The 21,280-nt window shown below is 38.1% G+C and overlaps 1 pseudogene; it reads right to left on the reverse strand.

The window, feature by feature from the left end:
- Positions 1 to 1,846: 1,846 nt before the first annotated feature.
- Positions 1,847 to 3,443, reverse strand: LOC148163619 (ragulator complex protein LAMTOR5 pseudogene; annotated as a pseudogene).
- Positions 3,444 to 21,280: the final 17,837 nt, after the last annotated feature.

Raw genomic sequence — 21,280 nt, forward strand, 5'->3', positions numbered from 1 at the left:
CCTCGGCTTTGCCTCTTCCTCCCCAACCCTTTCATAGAAAGCCCTTTGTGTTGAGCAAACAGACTCCAATCTGCACGTCTTCCTCTGAGCTCCAACAGGGCTGCCAGGTGAGCATCCCGACACCAACCTGGAACATCTGTTCAAGTGGTCCAGAGCAGCGGGCAGTGATTGTGTGCACAGTTCTCTTGTCTGATGGGCCCTAGGTCCAGCGTGCTCAGGGAGGAAGCCAGGAGCACAAATGTTTGCCTTGCCGGCTGGAAGTCCTAAAAGCAGCTGCCTGCTGATTGATGATAACTTGCATAATGACACTGAGTGTTCACATGCTGCCAGGCATGAGTGAGACCCTGCGAGCTCCCCTGTGCAAGCCCTTGCCGGTTGGCCAAATCCTTATCTTCCAGCATGCAGGCAACAAAAACAGCAAGAGCCAGAAGGTATCTGATCCAAAGATGCCCATTACAACCCCAGTGGTTTTAACCCATGGAGGGGGCAAGGGCGGGGGAGCCTTGCTGCTTTCTACTTGCAAATTTACTAAGAAAACTACACACAAGGGGCTCAAAGCAGACATGACACCTATGCATTAGAATGTCAGGATAGGATACATTAGTATTTTTATGTTTTATGGATCAAAATGGAGTCTATTATGGAGCTCATAGAATTGGCTTCTAGAAACATTTCTTAAAAAAAATAAATCCTCTTCTAGTGAGGCCGGATTTTAAGAAAGCTATAATACTTATGTTTATTAACTTCCTATAGTATTTTCTTCACTGCTGTGACAAAAATGTGATCTTTGAATTTAAGACAGCCTACCAAAGTGGTTAAAAATGGCATTATAAAATGGAAGATTAGCAATAGTCAATCACTGGCATTACTATTTCTCAAATCACTCTATTTCATCCAATTTCATTGCCACTGATTTAGTTAAAACCCTTACAACTTCTGTTGTGATTTATTCTGGTGGATCCTAAATGGTTGTCTCGCCTACAGTCTTACCCTGCTGTCTGCCTTCCACCCCCTGGCAGAGACATTTCCCAAGGTCACAGGGGGTCAGATGACTCCCGTTAACTCTCTCTGGTTGCCTTCGGAGGGAAGTGTCTAAACTCTTGTTACAGACTAGAGGCTCTGTCATATCTCCCCCACTTCTCTCCAAATGCAGATAAACCTACTCAGCAAAGGGGCCTATGAGCTTCCACATGTCCAAGTTTCCGCCTACTTCTCCATGGACAGAGAACACGTCATTCTTTACCCTTAAATTTCTGTTCTTTGGCCTGCCTTTCACATCGGTAGGTCACTGCACTTACCATGTTGAGTTCTGCGGACTGTTAGTCCTGGAAGATGTTATCTGGGGCTGTTAAAACAAAAAATTGGTCAAAGAAACTTGAGAAACTGGTGGAGATTATTAAAGCACACCATCATGCTAGAGTCTCTGAGCTATCCTATTATAAAAAGGAAAGCAGTTGGCTAGTTCAACCAATCATTTCCCAAACATAGCTGAACTCAGAATACGTTTTTGGGGGAAGCACCTCTCAATTAATGTGTTTCATGGGTCAACAATCTGGAAAATTTACTTTTTTTTTTTCTCCTCCAACCAGATTTATTGAACAAAATCAAATTCTGTGTACAAAATGATCTGGGCCTGCTGCTTCATAAAATGAGGCTTTCTTACTAATATTTTGATAAGTCAGCCCATTGAGTGTCAAAAAGCAGCTTACTCTGTAATGAATAGAAAAGTGCCCAATGCACACTAGATAAATGGCCTCACGTATGGAACTTTAATAGTTCTACAAGATAATTAGCACAGGTAGAATTAAGCCCCTATGACAGGCTGCTAGAGAACTGATATGAGATGTCAAGAGGCCATTTTGTGCATTGCCACTGTGATGCCATTGTATTTCTGGATCCTAATATTCCCGTTATGTGATCCTATAGACACCACAGGAAAATAAGTGGGGTCTGAGGTTAGCTTAGCAGCTTGCTGGGCTAAAGCAGATATCCCCCAGCGTGCTTCACTTGATGGGGTCCCACAGCAGCCCAGATTAGGTCCTTGTGAATCCGAGCACAGGACTCCAGCAATGGATAGATTCTTGATTGTGTCCTCCAAGTGCTGCTCCAGGGTCGCCTCTATCCTGCCCACTGTCTGCCCAGCCCCAGATCCCACGGTGCATCATGTCCTTCTCCACCCCAGGCCTGGAGTGCATCTCACTCACTCACTCACATGGAAAAACTTATTTTTGTTTTTTTGAAAAACTTACTTTTAAAGCTCTTTGCTTCCAGGTCCCTCTTACGCACCCTCATATATACATATATATATGAAAATGTAAATCCTTTTGTTTTCCTTAAGGCATAGACTTAGCAAAGTGCTCTAAGACTTTCTATGACTTTGGGCAAGTTACTGATCATTTTCAAACTAGTCAAGATTCCTTTGGTTATAATTTACAGAGACCAAATGCAGATGAATTTAAGCAAATGGAGATTTCATAGCTCGAATAACTGACCAACACAGTGGTGATGATATTCTTAGTTATACCTCTGTAGTTCTCAATAGGGGGTGATTTTGCCCCTCCTCATCCCACTCCCCAGGAGAAGTTTAACAATGTCTGAAGACATCCTTGTCACAACTGCAGGAAATTGGGTGCTTCTGGCATCTAGTGTCACGTAGAGGTCATCACCAGAGAGCCCCCTTCCCCATTGAGGAAATACTTAGTCCAAAAATGTCAGCAGTGCCAAAGTTGAAAAACTCTGATTATAATTAGGTCTAAACACTCAAAGTCATTAGGAGTTCTTTGGTATTCTTCTCTCATGTCTTCTGTCAAAGTTGGGTTTTATCTTTGAATAGTGGGAAACGTGGCTCCTGTCTACATCAGATCCACTTGTATCCAGTTCTATGACCTAACAGAAGAAAAGTCTTCCTCACCAGTTTCAGTGAGAAAAATACCAGAGAGCGCATTTGATTGGTCCAAGTTTGATCATGTGATCATTATAAAATCACACCCTATAGATGTTACAATGATCCCAGCATAGGCCATGTCCCCATCTTTGGGGTGAGAGTAGCAAAACTGTATTAGACAAAAGCAACATTTATCATGCTTCCTTGGAATTCAGTTTATTTTAAAACAGAAACAATAACGTATCTCATAAAATATCATGAGGCTTATTTTTAATGCATGTAAAAAGTCTGACAGAACATTTGAAGTATGGGGTGTGTTTAATGGTAGATATTATGATCAGCAGATATACTTTTTAAATATTTTTACCATGGCAAGAACACTTAACATGAGATCTACCCTCTTAACATATTTTTAAGCACATGATGCAGTATTGTTTACTATAGGCACAATGTTGTATGGCAGATCTCGAGAATTTATTCATCTTGCCTGACTGAGATTTGATGTCCTTTGAACAACATCTCCCCGTTTCACTCTTTCTTCAGCTCTGGTAACCACCATTTTATTCTCTGTTTCTAAAAGCATGACTATTTTTTTTTTTAAGATTTTATTTATTTATTTGACACAGAGAGAGAGAGAGACAGCTAGAGAGGGAACATAAGCAGGGGAAGTGGGAGAGGGAGAAACAGGCTTCCTGCCGAGCAGGGAGCCCAATGCGGGGCTCGATCCCAGGACCCTGAGATCGTGACCTGAGCTGAAGGCAGACGCTAAACGATTGAACCACTTAGGTGCCCTGAAAGCATAACTTTTTTAAAGACCTCATATAACTAGACTCATATAGTATTTGTTATTCTGTGTCTGGCTTATTTTACTTAGCATAATACCTCCCAGGTTCATCCTTCTCATCAGGATTTCCTTTGTGTTTAAGCCTGAATAATATTCTATTTGTGTATAGACCACATTTTCTTTATCTATTTATCTGCCAATGAACATTAGGTTGTTTCTGTATCTTGGCTATTGTGAATAATAACTGCAATGAACATCAGAGTGTATAGGTTTCTTCTGGATCCTGATTTCAGGGTTTTTTGGATATATGCCCAAAAGCAGCATTGCTGGTTCATATGCTGATTCTATTTTTAATTTTGGGGGAACCTCCACAGTTTTCCACAGTGGCTGCACCAGTTTGCATTCCCAGCAACAGTGCACAAGAGTTCCAATTTCTCCACATCCTCGCCAACAGGGGTTGTGTTTGATTTGGTTTTGTTTTGCTTTGAAAACACCCATTCTAACATATGTGAGATGACATCTCATTGTGGTTTGGATCCGCATTTCTCCAGTGATTAGTTATGTGGAGCATCTTTTCGGATACCTGTTGGCCATTTGTATTTCTCCTTTGGAGAAATACCTATTTAAACTCTTTGCCCATTTTTTAATGGTTATTTAATTTTTTGCTTTTGAGTTGTAGGAGTTTTCTTACATGTTTTGGATATTAATCCTTTATCAGATGTATGGCTTGCAAATATCTTCTCTCATTCTATAGGTGGCCTTTTCATTCTGTTGATTGTTTTTCCCTTTGCTGCAAAGACGTTTTTCGGTTTAATGGAAGCCCACTTGTCTAATTTTGCTTTTGTTGCTTGTGTTTTTGGTGTCATATTGATTGGTAGATATTTAATGATTATGTCAATTAAAAGACCGATAAGAAAACAATATGTACAGTCAATCTCTGCTATGGAAAACAAAACAAAACAAAACAAAACCCAGTATCATATACAGTCCAGAAATCAGAAAACCCATTGTTTTTACTTCATTTTGATTTTGATTTTCAAATATCAGCAACTGGGCCTTTACATTTGCTTGCTAACAGAAGTATACCACAAGCTGATAAAATATATCTGGTAGCTGTGGTCTCAGGAGTCCATTTAAAGTCATGAAATATACACAGTTTGAAATGTTTGGTGTCAAGGCAACATTTAAATCCTCAGACCAATTAAGTCTAATTACTCAGTGAACAGTAATACTTTTCTTCAACAATGTGAAGGTTAAATTAAAATTCATTTTCAAATTAGAAGGTAACACCTACTAACTGTCAGTCAGTCCAGTGTTTATCTGAGGATTTGGTTAGAAAAAATAGAGATTAAAAATACTAACTTGAAGTGAGGCCTTTCTTTTACTCTGAGCATTATACTTAGATAATGCAAAAATCTTGCTTTTTTAACCCAGAACCATGGCAAACCAAAAACAGACCTTTCTGAAACTCATAAATATGGCCTAGTAAAGGTTTCAAGCATAGGCAAATTGGAGATAACTTATGGACTTGGAAGCCCAGGAACATGCCATCAATTGTTGCATGACTAACATCACATCTCACTGTTCTGCTAGCTATATAAAAATATGTAATATTTCTCTTGTTTGACATGAGCTTCTGTGGGGAGCTACAAAACATAAATAGATAGATAAACACCTGGCTTCAGAGATTTGCACAGGGGAAAAAAGCCTTATAATGGCAGTCAACAAAGAAAACCATCTCGTTGGGTATAAAAATCATTAAGTTAAATACACACAAGGAACAATAGATGAGTAAAATTCCAAGCTTCCATCCACTGTGCTACACAAATACTTATACTGAGCTCAAATTTGGCTCACTAGGGGATAGATGACGTGAGAGGCAGCATGCAGTATGGCCAATATTAACCACATTTTCTGATGATCACTAAATAGGGAATAGGCTCAATTTTATACCCTATTATATCTTTAATGAAGGCATGCAACAAATTATAAAGAATAATGCAATAGTACTTACGGATTCTACCATCCCACCTCATTACCCACATGGATAAGATCACCTTAGGTTGTCCTCTCCAATTACACCCTCTCCCAGTCCTTGCCCTTGACTCAACATAGTGTTTCCAAGATTTATTAATCTTAATATATGTAGCTTTAATTCAAACAACCTGTGACTTTTTTTTAGGCAAGAGAGTCATTAATATCTCTGTACCAGGTGTCTTCATACCAGTCTGTGCTAAGCCATTTTACTTTTGTCTAGTTTATTATAAACTTACAGTAAGCTTGAGAAATTGATCTTATCTTTCCTATTTTCTTTTCTTGCTCATTTGGAAAAAATGAGTCTTATCGAATATAAACAACTTGCTGTAAGTTCATAAGACATAATACCAAGCAACATATCAAGGGCAAATATTCAAGAATATACCCAATTTGGGAGGATAAATATGTGCTGTTCTGTTAGTTATAAAATGGACCAAATAAATATTTCTAGTTTTCTAGAAACAGAAGAAATGATTTCATATAGTTGAATATTAGGAATTTCCATTTCACACATTGAAGTTTTCACGTTTAAAGAATCAGAAAGACTCTATTGTTTTATGTTGCATATAAGAACTCCATCATAGCAATCTTATATACAAAGTAAAGTGGAAAATAGAGGCTATTACTTGACAATTCCACCCTATGAAATATGCAAATTGGTTGTCTACATGTAAGTTAATGATCCTATATATTCAAACCCACAATTAAGGGGTATCATTCACCATTAAGAAATCTGCTTTATTTAACACAAAAGAACATAATATAGCAACTGCTCCCACCCCCAAATATCACCTATTAATACATTTTGGTGGTGACTTCCTGTGTTCATAATAGTCACCTTTTAACAATTCACATGTCTAAATTGTATAGGATAAAATGCTTTATAATCAATAAAGCCAATTTAAGAAATTACCACTGTGACAGCAAAATAAATAAAAATGATTCATTCCCCAAAGCATAAACTTAAGAGATTACAATACAGTTTTGTTTTGGTTGTGTTGATGTTTTCTTCCTACTCCCCCTCTCTTCCTTCCAAAAAGGAATTTTCAGGGTGGGGTTTGGGTACATATGCCTACCGAGCCATGTATTAATAAATGGTTCACTTCTGGCACCGTCTATGTAGTTCACAGCCACCTGCTTAATTTTCACCATGTCCTCTGTAAATTATCCATTCCCTTTCTAGGTCAAACAAAATGTATTTTCAAAATATATATGAAATAACCTCCCTTCATAAAAAAAGAAAAATTTAAAACATTGATTTTTTTTTGCATTCAGGTCAATACTTGCTCTTTTTCTGAAGGAAATGTTTAAAAAGTCACAGCAATAAGGAGGAAGAGGTCTCCGAGTTAAGTTTTCCTGTAATGAAACTATACTTAGCCCACCATAATCTTCAAACAACATCCCCACTATCAGGATCATCATCCAGGGTGCTAAATGTAAATCAAATGATGAATACTAAGATAACTGGAGTCCTCTTATATCCCTTTGCACTTCCCTAATTTATTCTTTGGTGCCTGAAATTCTATTTTTTAATATTCTTACTTTCAATCAATGAATAGATTGTAACTGGAAGCCTCTGGACCTCAAATCTTGGCAAAAGCAGCAAGGGGGAACAGAGTTCCTAGCAAAGTGACTAAGCATATTAAGGCTTCTACACAGGGAGACTAAATTCTAAGTGTATTTGTTTTTACTAGAAGTATATTATCTCAGAGTAGAGCCATGTTTCTAAACCTTGGCACTATTGATATTGTGGACCAGATATTTTTGTCTTGGGAGTCTGTCCTGGCCCTTGGAGGATGTTAGGAGCATCCCTGGCCTCTACCCACTAGTTATCAGTAGCAACCCAACTGCCTCTTGGTAAGCTGTAACAACAAAAAAATCTTTCCAGACATTGTCAAATGTCTGCTGGGGGACACATCACTCCTGGAGGGCAGATCACCCTGAGAATCACTGATGTCGTCTTGACAAGAAGCATGGACTGGAAATACTTCTTCACTAGAACAATACTGTCTGGTGGGCAAGGGATTTGTCTATTTTGTTTAGACTGTATCCCTGGTATTTAGAACAGTGCCTGCTATATAGCAAGACATCAGTAAATATTTGTGAAATGAATAAATAATTGAAACATCCAACACAAATGATGCTCCATTCATAAAAGAGAATCTGGCTGTTTCAAAGTGAGGGTTTCAATATGTTTATTAATGCGGTTGGGTGCTCATGAAATATTAAGTGAAAAAAACCAATGACAAGGTATGTCTAATTTATTCCCATTCTATGGTATGAAAAAATATATATTTTGAAGTATATGCAAAAATTGAGGCTATACTAGGTGGCAGGATTGCAGACTATTTTAATTTTCTTCTTATGCTTAATTATACTTTATGTGCAATATTTTTATAATACGAAGTTTGGCTCTTAGTTTACAGAAGACCTAATAAAGAGCAGAGTAGGCCAAGCACACCACAGAAAGTCCTTCTCTAATTCTAAATTCTGCATAATGAGATTTCTGAAAACTAAAACACACTAGGTGTCTGATCTGAGGAGAATAATCTGTTCTCTGAGAAAGCTGCTCTAGATATTTCTTGTTTCTAAAAATCACTATCTATGTGCCCCAGATTGTCCTGGGTACCATGGAGACCCAGGAAAAAGTTCAGAATTTAATTGGGGAAATAAGACCTAGACACAGGATACCATCAAAACAAAATGAAACAATATATAATGAGATGTTAAATGGTGTGCTGTGAACCCTGCTTTAGGATTTCATGGTGGAGAGGTCTCAAAGAATTAGTGCATTGGAGAAGATGGGACTTCAGTTGAGTTATTAAGGATGAGTAGGCTCAGATAAAAGGAGGATGGGGAAGAGCATGCCAGTGTGGGGAAAAGAGGCAAATACTTTGAATAAGGGCACAAAGAGGAAAAGTGAGTACAGAAGGCATCAAAGAGGCTGATCTCATTGAAACAGAGAGGTGTAAAGACTGCCAACCAACAGAGATGCAACTGGCATCTTGGGAGGGACAATCCTGTGTTAAGGAGAAATGTTCCAGACATTACCAGAGCTTTGTGTACCTTTGGCCTCTAGCACCAGTGGCAGAAGCATCCATTCTCAGCCAAGGCAATTGTACACAGGCCGTAGACAACCTTTCAGACATTGGGCCCCAGCAATTTTTACTCATTTATTATTCTGTTTCTCCATGACCCTGAAAAACGCCCAGCTATTATAACCAGGAACTACATACGTCTTCTCAAGTGCTCCCTAGAGGGTGATACTGCCCCAGCTGAGAACTGCAACAGGTCTGCACTCTTATCTTCGGATGTTTTGAGCTGTGTGTTCCCTCCACTTCCTACCCAATTTCATGTGCTTTCTATAGAAGTTGTGAGCCTCATTGTGGGAGAGCAGACTCTTCAGTCAAATACACAGGATTGGGATTTAGGCTGCCCCATCTGCTGGCTCTATAATTTCAGGTGAATTACTCTACCCCATTCTCTGTTTTCTCATATGTAAGACAGGGCTAATATGAATGAGTATGTTATGGGTTGCACTATGTTCCCCAAAAAGGATGTGTTGAAGTCCCAATCCTCAGAAGAGGTGACCTCTGAGCCAAGACCTGGTGAGGAGAAACCAGCAATGCTAATATCAGGAAGCCATGTGTAGCAGGCAGGGGGACAGGTAGTGCCCGGGGTAAAGATCTTGGGACTTAGGAGGACCGATAGAAGTCCCCTGTGACTTATGTCCAGGGAGCACATGGTAGGCTAGCATGCAACTAATTCAGAGTTAGGAGCCAGAATATGGAAGACCTGGCAGGGGCACATTTGACATGGGTTGGATTTAATTCTTCATGAAATGAAAGGCATTTGGATGGTTTTCAGGTGAAGGAAAGGAAAATAAGAGAGCTTAAGGAAAGAAAAAAAAATCAAGATTCCAAGGAAAGGACTCCTTTCTAGGGACATGTAACCTTACAAATTGTTATAAATAATTTTTCAAACAATTCAGTTGCCTGCATGGATCTGACATACATCATTGGTGGAGTTTGTAAAGCACAGTGGTTAAGAGCAAAGGATCTGGAATCCAAGGATCAGGTAATAACCTCAGCTCTGTCATGTAATGGAGTGTGGCCTTTGGCAAGTTATATTTAAGCTTCAGTTTCCCAGTCTCTAAAATAAGTCTTTCCTGGGATGCCTGGGTGGCTCAGTCATTAAGCATCTGCCTTCGGCTCAGGTCATGATCCCAGCTCAGGTCATGATCCCAGGGTCCTGGGATTGAGCCCCACATTGGGCTCCTTGCTCAGCGGGAAGCATCCTTCCCCCTCTCCCACGCCCTCTGTTTGTGTTCCCTCTCTTGCTGTGTCTCTGTCAAATAAATAAAATCTTTAAAAAAAAAAATAAGGCTTTCCTAAGATATGCCATTATCTCATAGCCTCGAACCTAATAAACACATTAAATGTTAGTGATTTTTATAAACTCCCACCATTGTCATCAACCTACAGAATCTATGATGACAGAGAGCTTTGCACATAGTATTTACAAATCTAGGTTCTTTGGGGGATGATAGGGACCATATTTAACATTCGTCACTGTTTTTGTTTTTGTTTTTTTTTTTCCAGTGCAGGACCAAGTGTTTTGCACATAGTAGGCCATCAATAAATACTTCTTAAATTAATAAAAGAAGCAGATGCTCAGTATGTAATTGATGAGTTCCTCAGCTGAACCATTTACCTGCTGATTTCCAATGATCTGTAGCCCAGATATGATGTGTCTTTTCATATTTATTCTCAATTAGATGACAATCTTTTAAAGGCCCTTTGAATTAAACCATTATTTTTTGCATCAAATTTGAACATTCTGTGAATGAGAAGAATCAGGGTGAAAGGGAGGCTGCAGCTTGTTGTATATAGATTGTGTATCTACCTGAGTGAGATGATATATTTTTGATAGAATGCTTCTACTTCTATAGAGCCATGGCTGAGTTGTGTAAGGTATCCATGCATATTTCATGTTATCTATAAGCCAAGGCTTAGAAATGAAAAATGAAGGTTGTACTGTCAAACTCAGAATTTGGGCAGACATTTTGATACAAAATCTGTCTACAGAGAGAATTAATGTACCCAGAGTGAGGTAGACATAAGAACAGTTCAAAGGTATCTTTGAAAAGAAAGTCTGTAACTCAACAATGTCTTACACATAGTAGGTGTCCATTAAAAGAAACTTGGGAACACAGATAATAAACAATAGTAGTATATAGTGTTAAAACAAGTATGTTTTGGGAATAAGATAATTCAAATTCAGACTATTCCTTTTCCAAGCTATGTTTCCTTGAGCAAGTTACTTATTCTGAGTGAAATCTCAGGGTTCACATACATCTCCACAAAGACTTCTCTTGTGGGGCTGTTGTCAGTGTTGCATGAGAGAATGTGTAAAGCACATAGTAAGTATTCCACCATACATTACTTGTTGGTTCCGCCATTGTTGTCATTGTTATTTTTTTAAAAGATTCACTTATTTTAGAGAGAGAGTGGAGGGGAGGGACAGAGAGAGAGGAGAGAATCCTCAAGCAGATTCCCTGCTGAGCATGGAGCCATATGCAGGGCTGGATCCCAGGACCCTGAGATCATGACCTGGCCAAAATCAAGAGTTGGATGCTCAGCCGACTGAGCCACCCAGGCACCCCAATCATTGTTATTTTTATTATTAAATGTGCACCAATTCAATCATAAATATTATACTCTACATGAAAGATTGGGTAACAGATTTCTAATTCAACCATAACAGAATAATGAATGACTTATCTCCCCTTCCCCACCAAGCAGAACCATACAACTGGAAGCCTTCAATTCAATGCAACCATTTGCAGAAAAAGGCAAAATCATATAATCATCACAACAGATGAAGAAAAGCAGGAACAAAATCAGAGACTTCCTCAATCTGTAAAATTTTCTGATGGGAATCTATGAAAAACAAACAGGTACCATTGTATCTGAAAGATACCTCTTGAAGATCTGTCATGAAAGACAAAACAAGTTTTCCTTAAGATCGGGAACGCCTAATTTTATTCAACAGGGTACTTAGAGGCACCAGGAAGTGTGATAACACCAAAATCAATAAACACACATGCAAATACATGAAAAAAATTAGGAAAGTCATAAACATTAAAATAAATAAGTAAAGATACCTTTTTTAAAGATTTTATTTATTTGAGAAGGAGGGCACACAAGAGTGGGGGAGGAGCAAAGGGAGAAGCAGACTGCCCTCTGAATGGGGAGCCAGAGGCGGGGCTTGATCCCAAGACCCCAAGATCATGACCTGAGCTGAAGTCAGACACTTATTTAACTGAGCCACACAGGCACCCAAAAGTATTTTTATTTACAGATTATGTAATTGTTTATGTAGATTTTTCTAAGACTACTAAATCGATTTAACAAGGTTGCAAGAGCCGATGTCAATATATGAAAAGAAATTGTATTTCTTTATAGTTTCCAAAAATTGGAATTTATTTTTAAATATCAATTACAGTATCATCCATATACATAAAATAGTCTTAAATTTTATGAAAGATGTGCAAGACCACCCCACTGAAAATACATAGTATTACTGAGAATAAAATTAAGAGGATCTAAGTAAATAGATATGACTATATACCTTTTAAGTCTTTGTGTTGTTAACTGTCAAATTTATAGAATCAGTGCAATCCTAGTCATAATCTCAGTGACTATTTTTGTGATTGTCAATTTGACAGATTCTGTAGATTTATATAGAAATGCAGAAGATTTAGACCTTAACTGAGGCAAGAGCAATATTAAAAAATAAATAAAATAAATAACAGGGGCACCTGGGCTGCTCAGTTGGTTAAGCATCTGACTTTGGCTCAGGTCGTGATCTCAGGGTCCTGGGATCGAGCCCCATGTTCAGCCCCACATGGAGCCCCTGTTTGGAGCCCCTACATGGGGCTCTACACTTAGCAGGGAGTCTCGGGGTCTGCTTGTCCCTCAGCCCCTCCACCACTCATGCTTGCAGGGGTGGGGGTTGGGGGAGGTGGTGCTTGTGTGCACTCTCTCTCAAATAAATAAAATCTTTAAAAAAAGTAGCAAAAACTTTCCCTTACCTGATTTTAAGACTTACCATAATTCTACACGTATCAAGCTAGTGTGGCATTGGCACAAAAATAAATGACCTGAATACAGAATCCAGAAATAGACCCATATGTATATAATCAATCGATTATTTTTGCAGTTACCAAAACATTTCAATGGGGAAAAGAAAGTCTGTTCAACAAATGATGCTGGAACAATTGGAGACACACATGGAACAAAAGATGAATCTCGATGCCTTCTTCACTCCCAATGAAAAGTTTAAATCAAGATAAACATAGACAAAAAAAAAAAAAGATAAACATAGACCTAAATATAGGAGCTAAAACTGTAACATTTTCAAAATGAAGCATAAGAAAATATCTTTATGACCTTGAGTTAGGCAAAGATTTCTTAGGACAGAAACACTAAGCATACAAGAAAAAATTTGATAAATTTGACTTACATTCATTAGACATTATTAAGAAAAATTAACATGTATTCCATGAGTAGAATTTTTTTTAAGTGGTATATCCATTCAATGGGTACCACTTAGCAATAAAAGGGGCAAAGTAATATATGTTACAACATGGCTATATCCCCCCAAATTGAGTGTTGAATGAAAAATGCCAGAGCAAAGTGAATTTATACTAGATAATTCCAGTATATTAGTGCTAGAATAGTTGAAAATTAGTCCAATTTTATACAAAATTAGAACAAGTACTAAATTTTGGATTAGTGGTCAGGAATGGGCTGGAAAGTTACAAGGGAATCCATTAGGATGACAAAAATGTTCTGTATCTCTATAGAGATATGCATTACATAGTATATGCATTTGTCAAATCTTCCTGAATTTGTGGTCTGTGAGTTATAATAAGAAATACATATTTGGTCTTTGTCTCGGTTCTGGCACAGAGCTCCTAAAACCCTTGGGGTGTCCAGAGTGGTGAGGGCAATAAAGGTGCTTTTGTTAATGATAAGTTTTGGACTGCAGTAGAGAACAGAAGCTGGTTGCCAGGAAAACTAATTCTGTGAATAGAGGGTTGGAACTTTCAGTCCCACCTCCAGACCTCTGTAAATAGAGGTTGATCAGCCACCAGTGACCAGTGAATTAATCAATCAAGCCTATGCAAGGAAGCCTCTATAAAAACTCAAAAGGACCAGGGTCAGAGGGTTTCTATGTTGGTGAACACTTGGAGATTTGGGAAGAGTGGCAGGCAGGGAGAGAGCATAGAAGCTCTGTGACCTTTTCCCCCTATTTACCTTATATATCTCTTTCATCTGGCTTTCCTGGGTTATATTCTTTTATTATAAACTGGTAATATAGTGAGCAAAATGTTTCTCTGAGTTCCATGAGCTGCTCCAGCAAAGTAATCAAACCCAAGGTAAGGGTCATTGGAACATCTGATCTGTAGCTGGCTGGTCAGAAACACAGGTGATAATCTGGACTTGCAACTGGTGTCTGAAGTGGAGAGGGGTGGGGAAAGTCAGTTTTGCAAGACTGAGTCTTTAACCTGGGGGATCTGATGCTATCACTGGGTAGGTAGTGTTAGAACTGAATTGAATTGAATTGAATTGAATTGAATGATACCCAGCTGGTGTCCAAATAATTGTTGGAGTGGGGGAAAACCTCCTCACACCAACATGTTGGAATTGGGTTCAGAACCTCTTAGAATTATACATGTAAAATTTGTGTATTTCACTCTGTGTAAATTTGCATCTAAAAATGGATAGAAAAGTATTATACTTAAGACATTATTATTTAATTCCAAATAAGACATTTTATAGACCATCCTAAAATTCAATAGCATTGTCCATACAGAGGATGAGAGTTATGTTTACATTTTATAGTTATCCCTGGATTTCAGATGTCTTTAGAATTCATATATTCTGTTAAAAGGACAAAGTTTACACATGAGGTTATTATTCCTTTTGTCTTTGGTATAAAAATAAAGAGCAGCCTGCTATCGGTATTCGTTGCATTTTTCCTATATTACTATGTTCTCTAGGCAAAGCTAAATGTACATATTCCTAGAATGATGGATTTAATAGAAATGTTAATAGACATAACAGAAATTTTTAAGTAAGTATTTACTCAAATATATATACATGAGAAAGAGTTCTTTCACCTCAATGATTTTTCACAATAATATAAATTTACACTTAAATGTGCCAAGATATGTTTTTTATTAACTTGTATTTATAATAATCACACTAAGTGCCAGGCAATAACTTCAGTGCTCCCATGCCCAGTAACCCTGTGGATTTACAATATTAGATATGCCCCTAACCCCTGCCATTTTGCAAATGAGGAAACTAGCACCCTTAACCACTAGGTTGTGCAGAGACTGAGTTTATGACTTAGACTGGTTCTCAGTGGCTAGTTACTTCAAGTTAAATGAGCTCATCAAATTTAGGAGGTTTAAATATACATAGATTGTTGTTTTTCCAAGACCTATGGGCATGGAATGAAGAGATATGTTCTCAAATTCTTGGAAAACAGAGGGTTAGGTTTATAAGACCAATAGAGTCTGTGTTTCTACTCTTGAAGAGACTGTTAGCAACTGCCATATCATTAAGGCAAAAACTTTTTATGGTGCCAAATTCCTTTGTGTCACCCTCTTGAAACTTAAATAAACGAGTACATTTAACACTCAAATTTGAAACATGGAAAGATGGTATATAGAAGCCCTAGTGTTTCCCCCCAGCCCCTATTAAAACGTCTACACCTAAGTCTAAACTCAAAGAAGGTATTGTTTGCTACATGAAAATCCTAGCCACTGTGTGGCCCTTTCCCTTAGGTTACCTTCTTTCAAAAAGAGGAATTAGCCATGGTTTCCTCTGAATTCAACATCTAAAATGACAAAGATGATGTTTTTCTTTATAAAGTCAAGCACTTCCAAGTTTATCAATTTCCTCGGTTCAAATTATGACCCTAAGCAACTCTTTATGGCATTCCCAAGAGGATGGACCCCTGTTTTTTTTTTTTTTTCCAAATGATGACAGGAAAATTGTCCTTTTGAAATGACAGAATAGGCAGAATTAATAAAATAGCAGTAGTACTAATATTAATTAATTAATTAATTAGAAAAGAAAGAAAAGAAAAACAGCAATCATTAATCACTGAGCATTTCACAAACATCACGTCATTTATCCTGCATTGGGACTGAGAATAGGTATCACCTACTCAGTTCAGACAATTGTGGCCCAGTGGGTGATATTTGCACAGTCACTCAGATGCTAAGAGGTAAAATTAGGATTTGAACTTAAGTCATTTTGACCCCGTGTCCTGTGTTTATATATTTAGCCATTTAAAATATTTTAACAAATTCACTTGATTGCTATTCTCCCACAAGCTTAAGAATTATTCGATATTAACCTGTCGACCTTTTATTCTTCCTCACAGAATATTATTCTTAAACATGGAAAAGAGAATAAAATGCACACCAAGGAGCCAAAATGGTTAAATCTGGTTAGCCCTATGATTATTTTTGTCTACAGCTTTGTCTTTTTAACTTCCATTCGATGAGTTGAAAAATCCTACTGATAAAATAGAAGCTGTTAGTAGTGGAATTCAACATTAAACTCTAGTTTTTCACATTTGGGTTGTTGGACATCAAGATTCCAGTGTAGTCCCCAATTCCGTCTATCTGCTTTCCCTGGGTGACCTCACTCATGTGCATGGACGATGTTATTATGTACATGCTGCTTGTTTTCAAATCCCAACCCCAGCCCATTTGTCTTCTTGGTGCTCCAATGCCCTGAATCCAACCATTTCTTCTGCATGTAGAAACGTTATTAGTGTTTAGAATTCAGCAAGTCCAGAAATGAACTCAGTCACCTCTCTGCAAAATAAATATTATAAATTTGGTAAAGAAAGAATAAAAAGATAATAGTTAAGCAGAGAGGGAGAGAGAGGGAAGCAGGGAGGGTGGCGGGGAAGGGAGGGAGGGAGCGGGAAGGAAGGACCAATTTCACACTCCATGTTTCTCTTTTCAGTGAAGGGCACCATCAGCCATCATGTATGGCCAATCAGATACCATTTGACTACTTCTCATTCCATGTAGCCAATTAATCACCAAGACCCACTGACTTTATATTCTATATATTTCTCAAATATTTATCATTTTCCCCATTGTTTTTTGCCACAAATGTATAGTTTCTGGCTTTTATCTTCAGGAATCAATCCACCAGCTTTCTAAAGGTTTTTTTTTTTTTTTTTTTGTCCACTCCTCCAAGCCAAGCTCCATGTTGTAAAGCAAGGGAGTATTCAAAATTGAAAATATGAGCATGCCACTCCCTTGTTCCTTGTATGGTACAGGGTTTATGCCAGGGACTATGGAGCCGGACTACTTGGGTTTGATCCTGGCTCTGCCATTCATAACTTGAAGTTAGTTAACCTCTCTATGCATCAATTCTCTTTTTTATAAAATGGGAATAATAATAATCATACCTACCTCATGCAGTTGTTATGAGACTGAATGAGTTAATACATGAAAAGCGTAGTATTTAAGAACTATAGGGGCGCCTGGGTGGCTCAGTTGTTAAGCATCTGCCTTCAGCTCTGGTCATGATCCCAGGGTCCTGGGATCGAGCCCAGCATCAAGCCCCTGCTCTGCGGGGAGCCTGCTTCTCCCTCTCCCACTCCCCCTGCTGTGTTCCCTCTCTCATTGTCTCTCTCTCTGTCAAATAAATAAATAAAATCTTAAAAAGAAAGAACTATATACATGTTAGTTATTATTTTATTATTATTATTATTATTATTATTATTATTATTATTATTATTGCTTAAACCCCTGAGTAAAGCCCAAACTCCATTACAGGGCTTACCAGGTTCTTTGTGGCCTGACCACCATATACCTCACTGGTCTAATTCTTCAGCATCTTCCACCCTCACTGCATAAGCTCTGGCCATAAAATTCTTTCACTTCTTCCAATGCATCAAGCTTTCTCTTATCTCTGGTTATTCCTTTATTTCTGGAACATGCTTTCTTTACTGTCTATATCCTCTTCTTCTTAAAGGTCTCAGTATAGATATTCCTTCCTTCTAGAAATGGTTCTTTATAATTCTTTTTTTTAATTTTTTATTGTTATGTTAATCACCATACATTACATCATTTGTTCTTGATGTAGTTTTCCATGATTCATTGTTTGTGCATAACACCCAGTGCTCCAGGCAGAACGTGCCCTCTTTAATACCCATCACCAGGCTAACCCATCCCCCTGCCCCCCTCCCCTCTAGAACCCTCAGTTTGTTTTTCAGAGTCCGTTGTCTCTCATGGTTCGTCTCCCCCTCCGACTTACTCCCCTTCATTCTTCCCCTCCTGCTATCTTCTTCTTTTTCTTTTTTCTTAACATATGTTGCATAATTTGTTTCAGAGGTACAGATCTGTGATTCAACAGTCTTGCACAATTCACAGCGCTCACCATAGCACATACCCTCCCCAATGTCTCTCACCCAGCCACCCCCTCCCTCCCACCCCCCACCACTCCAGCAACCCTCAGTTTGTTTCCTGAGATTAAGAATTCCTCATATCAGTGAGGTCATATGATACATGTCTTTCTCTGATTGACTTATTTCACTCAGCATAACACCCTCCAGTTCCATCCACGTTGTTGCAAATGGCAAGATCTCATTCCTTTTTATGGCTGCATAATATTCCATTCTGTATATATACCACATCTTCTTTATCCATAGAAATGGTTCTTGAACCCCTAACCTGGGTGAGATGCCCTTCTTCAGTGACACTGTGATGCTGCATGGTTTTCCATCTTCACTTACCATATTCTATAAAACATTGCAACTGACCATTTGCATGCCTGTCGTTATCATTAGATGTGTGAACACCATGAGGGTAGGCATCCCACCTTCCTTGTATTTTTCTGCATAATATCCATTACAAAGTAAGTTCTTAATAAATATTTATTGAATTTGTTAAATGAATGGACTTTGTGCATTTTCTGACTGCACAAATATTCATAGCAAAATATGGTCCATACCAAGTCCAGTTTCTAGTGGCAAATATAAAGAAAATAAACAAATCTCTTAATACTAAAGTTGGTAGGTTGGGGAGTGAAGGTGAAGGTGGGACATCTTCCTCCCACCCCCAACCACTTGCTTTTTGTTCCAGATTTCTGGACTCATTGTGAGAAACTAGCCATAGTCATAGTTTTGATTAGATTTTTCTCTCATTCACACTGGTGAATCACTCTGACTGTTGATTTCCCAGACTTAATAAAATTACTATATCTCATAACCATTATGATGCAGAATATCATAGTCTCAAGACTCAGAGATTACTGAAGAATTATAATTTGAAGAGCTATGATTTATCAGTTATATCAGTTTTACTTAAATAAACAAGAGAAACATGTACGATTCCTCTTAAATTAATTTACAATTCCAAAGAAATTTCCACAGATATGTGTGAAGAACAGTCATAATCATTTAATTATCTTCTAGTATATTAAAACCACTGTTAATGTTTGCTTGAATCATTTTCTCTTCTTGAATTGCCAGTGGTGATACAAACACAGTACCACATTATATTTGAAAGTGCAGGGAGAATTCTCCTTCAATGGTCCCAAAGGTATTGAATTAAACTGCTAAAAAAGTACAATAAGTACTTCTGAGCTATAGCAACATTTTCTGAGCTAATTTTCAAGATATTAAGTTACTACAAATCCTCTTTTTTTTTTTTGCTGAAACAAAGGAAAATGAAAAGAATAGAATTAGCTATGAACTGTTACAAAATATGATTTGATCGAGAATAAAATTTAAAATGCAAAAAAGATTGCCCTGCAGTCTTCACGTTTTCTGGAAAGATAAGTGGTGAAGGAAGACTATAGTAATTTTTCTAAGCATATCTCCTGGTTTTCTGTCAATTGAAAGATAAATAAAAAAAAAGATCTTGAATAACAAACCAGCTTTTCCTTTCTTCTATACTGTCCCCAAGGCCACTTCAATCCTATACCTGTTAATAGTCCCCCAAATGGGTAAGAATTTTCCAAGAATCTTATTCCAGTTTTTTTCATTCGATATCTACTTCCTCCATGTCATCTGAATTCTAGTCCTACAAAATTATTTTATGTCTTTCCTAATAACAGCACACTGGTGATTTTGATAACCTTCCTTCCTTCCTTCCTCCCTCCCTCTCTCCCTTCCTTCCTTCCTTCCTTCCTTCCAACCATCCATCCAGCCATCCGTCTTTGGCACAGCCTGGTACTGTGCTACCAATTTGTTTATGACGCTTAATTTCCCTTCAATGAATCACAGTTCACACCAGGAGAGCCTAAGTGGGGTGATGTTTCTCTCCATCTGTTGTTTGTCATGTTAAATTTAGATATCTCTGGCGGTGACCAGATTTCATAATGATAGGTGAAGGCGTGTTATATATGTGCTAACAGAAAGGTATTTTATAAAATCCTGCATGCAATGAATAATTTTCTTCCCAGTGCAGTTGTTCTTGCCTGCAGTAAACCTTAACTACAAAATGCTCAGCTGGAATTACTAACAAAATAACCTTTTCAAGTGATGTCTTTTTTTTTTTTTTTTTTCTGGTATCATTTGAAGCATGATGCCCAGTGAGGTAGAACTTTAATCTTTTCTTTTCTTTTTTCTTCTCTCTCTTTTCTTTTCTTTTTCTTCTCTCTTCTTTTCTTTCTTTCTCTTTCTTCCTTCCTTCCTTCCTTCCTTTCCTTCTTTCTTTCTTTCTGTAAGAGAACTGACACTTAAGAAGTCCTTGCTTGTTCCCATTTCTAGAGATAGTACCATCTATTTACCTTGGTGTAAAATTTCTATTTTCTCCCACCTTAAGGTTTAAGGAGAAAGTAGGCAAATTTGCATATGGAGCCCATATGATCCAAACTTCTTTCCTTTGAGTTTCCTTGTTCTTAAACCATGTCAGAAGGAACTATGACTAGGACCCACTGGCAGGAGACAAAACACAAATCCAGAAGGGTGCTAACCATAATGAACAGAGGGATTAGATATAGTGTCCCAGACAAAACACCAACCCTTAAGTTTTCCTATCAAGACATCTAATAGGTGAGTTATACTTCTTCCCTTCCCGACCGTTATTCAGGCACCATGAATGTGGGGGGGAGAAGACCTCTGTATCATCTGTTTTACTTCCAATACCAGATGGCTGTCCTTCCTGATTGGGGAACAATGGCACACACAGAGGCAGTTACAGCAGCAATGGGGAATGGAGTCTCATTTTCCTTCCTGTTATCACCATTAGCACACCAAAGCTGCTGGGTCCTGGGAGTGAGTCCTCAAAAAACAAAGAGTAGACTTCCCCCAAATCAGTGGGAGGCAGACTCAAAAGGCATTTAATCTTCCTTGACTTAAGGTGGGGTTACCGCCCCATAAACCCATCATAAATTGAAAATATCCTAAGTTGAAAATGCATTTAATACATCTCACCTACCGACCATCTTAGCCTTACCTAGCCTAGCTGCCCCATGCTCAGAACCCTTCCATTAGCCTACAGCCAGGCAAAATCATCTAAC

This window comes from Eumetopias jubatus, unplaced genomic scaffold, assembly GCF_037043125.1.
Source record: "Eumetopias jubatus isolate StellerSeaLion01/CBP00866 unplaced genomic scaffold, mEumJub1_p1.0 scaffold_9, whole genome shotgun sequence".
Taxonomy (NCBI): Eukaryota; Metazoa; Chordata; class Mammalia; order Carnivora; family Otariidae; genus Eumetopias; species Eumetopias jubatus.